We start from the raw sequence: 5,027 nt of genomic DNA, 5'->3' as shown, positions 1-5,027 counted from the left end.
CTCACATTCTTCTTACTCACATCAGAAATGTGTTGGTAGGCAAAAGGCCGCCTTGATAGACTTTCCTGATGGGAATGACAGATTACTACATAATGACACTGAGGGTCACCAAACCTTTCCCCACAAAGAATTAAGAAAGCTCTTTCCAAGGAAAAGTTGTTAAAAAATTGAGATTAAGACTCAAGAACATAACCACTTCCAGAAAGTGTTATATGCCGTGGCCTAGTTTTCTTCATATTTATCATTCATATTCTCTTTTTTGATCATTCTGTGAAGAATGTGATTTTTCTAAACAAACAATAAGATACCTAACACATGTCCTTACCTTACACATGGCTTCATTTTGTGTGTTGAAATTAATATTTATATTAGTTATTGCTTACGTTTTTTAAGTGATATTCTGTGTAAAACGCATACACTGATGTAGATAAATTAGATGAACTCAGGATGGCACTTCTTTACCTGGCACAGTACTAGCAGAATCCTTACATAAATCATTTATACAAATTGATCACCCTCATTTTTAATCTATCCTAATGCATACCAAAATATTTAACACTATTTTCTCCTCTTTAAAGCATTTCCAGCCCTTGAGCACATTTTTGGTCAGTTCATAGCATAGACAATTACACTCAATGATTCAGAGGGTCTCTCCCCATAATGGCTTAGTCATTTTCTTCAAAGCACATGAAAGAAGTAAAAGTACTTGCATGGGCATTGCAAAATCCATTTAATATTCCAATGCCACCATAGCGGACTTCTCTTTTTCATGGAAATTAAACTATGAGGTCACATCCTGATGGAGAAACTGCTGAAGGGGTCATTTTGGAAGACTCTATGGCACAGACCTTAAGGGTCAAGTTCCCCTTTTCACAGTATAAAAGAGGGCTCCCTAGCCATTGCCATTCAGTTAGTCTTCTTTGCCATTCATAAATCAGTGCTAAACACTAACGCTTCCATAAAGAGAAAAATGGCATTCCAGGGACAGATGATAACCTTGGCAGCTATTGCGATCATTTTGTCACTGACTGTCACTGGAACAGGTAAGTTTTGGACTTAAACAAATGTGTTTTATTCTTTTAATGAACCTTTGATTGTGTTTTACCATTATTTTTCATGCTTCACAATGTGACCAGCAACACTGGGACTAGCTTAAGGATGCATAAATGAAAGCTACATACAGTAATGTCCAACTGGAAGCTTTGGCAATATAAATACAGCAGCTGCTTAAAAGGGATACTTGTATTTGCGAAAAGTTTGTTTCCAGTTCCTTCATTACATGAGTCAGTTCAAAATTGCACTATTTTATAGGAGCCATGCATGTTGCCAAATGTATGATTCCAAAGTTCATGCGCTGTGCCTTTGAAACGGGGATTCAAGCTCTCTTTTCTTCATAGACGGAAAGGTCCTCACCTGCTGCACAGAAGTCTCCACGAAGAATATAACTGTGCCCATCCTGGGATTCAGATTTCAGAGAAAAAACCTACCCTGCGTCAGAGCAGTAATGTAAGAATGCAAGCCTCCCACCCTTTTTTCTCTTTAAAGGTCAACTGTTTGGGCTGCTTATCAATATAATCAAAAAACACCATGCCCACGCTCAAGTGAAGACAAAGTGCTCAAAGTTACAGTTATGCTCCTTTGCGGGAGAAGACAGGAAAAGCTGAAACTAAGTGGTTGCATAATTTTTTCAGTTGTCAAGAACTGAAACCCAATACTTAATATAAGATTTTTGTCTAAAAATAACTCATGTAGACTGTAGTTCTTCTAACCAAGATACTGATATAATGACCTTGTTCTGTGATTCCAGGCCTTCTGAAACAGATCAGGAAAATGTTTTTCAAAGTCTTCACATCTCAGATTCTGCACACCAGACAGACTGTTATTTTGTCATTTTGGTCATATCAGAAAATGTACAAACAGTTTACAGCGGTACAAGGCTTCACAGACACAAATTGTTTAATCTGGTCCTTCAATCAACGTTTAATCAACATCACATTCCGCAGTCCTTAGAGGGAATTTTTTTGTGCACACAGCTCACTAAATGTGTTTTGTCTCCTCAGTTTTGAGACCGCAGAGGGACAAATCTGCAGCCACTGGAAGGAGCAGTGGGTGTATCAGAAGATTCAAGAACTAGAGTGAGTCGCTGATAACTGTATTTGACCTCGATACCTGAATATATTGTTGTGATTAAAAAAAAAATCATTGAAAATTGAAAAATGAAAGAAAGAAAGGCAAGAGTTGAATACCAACTGAGAGAAAATTTAACAAAAGAAAAAAGGATAAACAGACAGACACACAGGAAAACATTGAGACAGTGCTAGACATAAAGACAGAAATAGAAACTGACAGACAACCAGAAACAAAAAAGTCAGGGCTCTCGAGGAGCTCGGTGGTTAGGGCCATTCCAGCGGTTGACAACGCTCCGGAATCCACAGCAGTGGAGCAATTTGGCTTAGCTACTCCAGGGATTGGGGTGGGTCGGAAAAGGTGCCTCATCTCACTGCCCTCAGGCACCCTGCAATTTGTATGGGGCCTGCAATTTGCTCAGATAATGTCAGGAGCATCCTGCAATGACTGCCAACTCACTGTAGTGTACTGTGAGACTTGTAGTGCAAAACAATAGCAACTGGCTGCATGCAACTGTCTCAGGGGACTGCATTAATCTCAGCTCCCCATAGCAGACGTTGTTATAGAGTGACAAGTCTACTGTGGTATAAAATTGTTGATTTCAATAATAGGGTTGCATAAAGGAGAAAAAGCTTTCAAAAGAAACAAAGAATGTCATTGCTGAAGCTGTGTGCTTTTTGTCCTTCAGGAAAGCCCGCAAGGGTCAGACGAGCTCCACCCCTTCGCCGTAAGAGTGGTCAAAGCTGTGTGACACCGCGTACACCATGCCACTCAAGGGCCTCTAAACCCCTGACCATTCACAGACCAAGGCTCGTCTGTGCAAAACCATGCTCTTCTGCTTTCAATTGTCCACCTATAAAATTGCACAGTGTGATTTGTAATGACTTGCATATTTATATAGTTTTCACATATATGCAATGTTTTTTTTGTTATTTAAGTTTGTATGAAATATTTGTATCATCAACAGGTAAAGTGGCTTATTTATTTCTATATTATTATTATTATTATTCATATTATTGATTAGTAATTATGATGCCACTATGTGTTGAAAATATGTTGTGTGCAATCTGTTCACAACCTAACTTCGAGCTGAAATTGTCCATTTGAGCTACAGACGATTTGCACATATGTTTCAAAACAAAAATTATGATGTATCTGTAGCTATAGCTGCACGTGTTAATTTAAATGGGATGATTGCACTTGTTAATTTAAATGAGATGATTGACTAAATAAACAATGAGATGATATTTGCCTCATTTCAAATGCTTGTTGAAAAGCAATGATGCCGAAACGCTGGTGGCACTGAAGCTGCTGAAAATGTTACTGAGGCGTCCCTCAATGCTCATGCCATGAATGAGAGCAGAATTATAAAACAGTATCATTTCATCATCGATGATGTTGGCAACAGCGTGGTGTAGTGGTTAAGGAGCTGAGGTTTCAAAGTCAGGGCACTGCAGCCCAGCCCTTGAGGAAGGTAACCTCAAATCGCTTCAGTAAATAACCAGCAGTATAAATGGATGGTATACAAGTGAAGGAAGTTGCTCTGGAAGTCGGCAACGTAAATTTAATAAGCAAAATAATTAAGCAATCTTAATGTTCATTTCGGTTGGTGAGTGTATGGTAAAAACCCATGTGTGAGCATGTACTTTCTTTCTGTTTAACTCAGAAAGTGCTGGAATGTGCTGATGAATTTTAAAAACGTCAGAGATCAACTGCCTTTCTCTGCTGCTAAGCTTTTTCTATACTCTGTGATCTTCTCTCATTTACACTGCAAGCTGGTCCTAGGCAGGAGCAACCACACTTAAGCCATTATATACCCCATAAAAACAAACCCTGAAAACCCTAGATAAAAATCAAGGAGTTATCATCACTTTAACATTGTAAAGAAATACAAGTTGGTGACTTCTGACAGTTTTTCGTTTTTTGCAGATGTTTGTCTTATGTACAGTGTTATTCATGATCCAGCACCACTTCAAGTAAAAAGATATTTATCTCTTTCCAGTGAGACAAGGCCTTCAGTTAGAGGTGGTTGCAAAACAGTTCACAAAGACAGCCTTTCAGAAAACAGCATTCGTGGTAGCAGAAAAATGGAATTCAGTACCCACTAACATTAAAGTACCCATAAGTTTCCTTATTCCTAAATCAAAACTAAAAGCTTGGTTCAAGACAACCCAATCAAGCAGTTTGCCTTTGTGCTGACTGCTTAAGTGCATGACATACAGTATGATAGCATCCTAACCTGGGACTAGAGATGCAAATTAGCTATATAGCTAAATGTAGTGCAACTAATGTGTTTTGCATGGTCCCTGCTAAATAAAGTAAACTAAACAGATCATTTTCCATGTATCCACATGCAAATTTATCACACCAAAACATGAAAGCATTTCATTTATGTGATGCTACACTGATCGAAGATAGCTGTAATGCCATCGCTGCAGAGGTGACACTTTGTCAGCATATTTAGGCATCACACAGTCAGGTGCTTTGCTCATCTGTCTGTTCCATGGTGCAAACTCAATGGGGTCTGTGGTCTGCAAGCCCCATGGTAAAAACTGACACTGTCAGCACACGTGAAGAGCTGCACACAACTAAGAAAATGAACTGGGAAAAAATTTCTCACAAAATGCTTTGTGTTTAGTGGGTTTGCCAGGAGCTGTGTGCACCGGGCACTTTTGAATGTCAGTGTTGAAATAAGCTTGGGAAAAAACAATAATAAAAACTTAAAAAATGAATAATAAAACAATAATAAAAAATGAATAGATCTTAAGTGACACACGCCTAATTTAATTACTGTGTCACAGTTAAAGAACTTATCCTGTTGTTAAATCACTGTGTCTAAATGGGTGACATCTGAAGTTCTAAATATAAGTCAACCCAGGCATCCCACTGACAAACGGTAA

Source organism: Megalops cyprinoides, chromosome 20, assembly GCF_013368585.1.
Source record: "Megalops cyprinoides isolate fMegCyp1 chromosome 20, fMegCyp1.pri, whole genome shotgun sequence".
Lineage (NCBI taxonomy): Eukaryota > Metazoa > Chordata > Actinopteri > Elopiformes > Megalopidae > Megalops > Megalops cyprinoides.
This window is presented reverse-complemented; position numbering follows the sequence as displayed.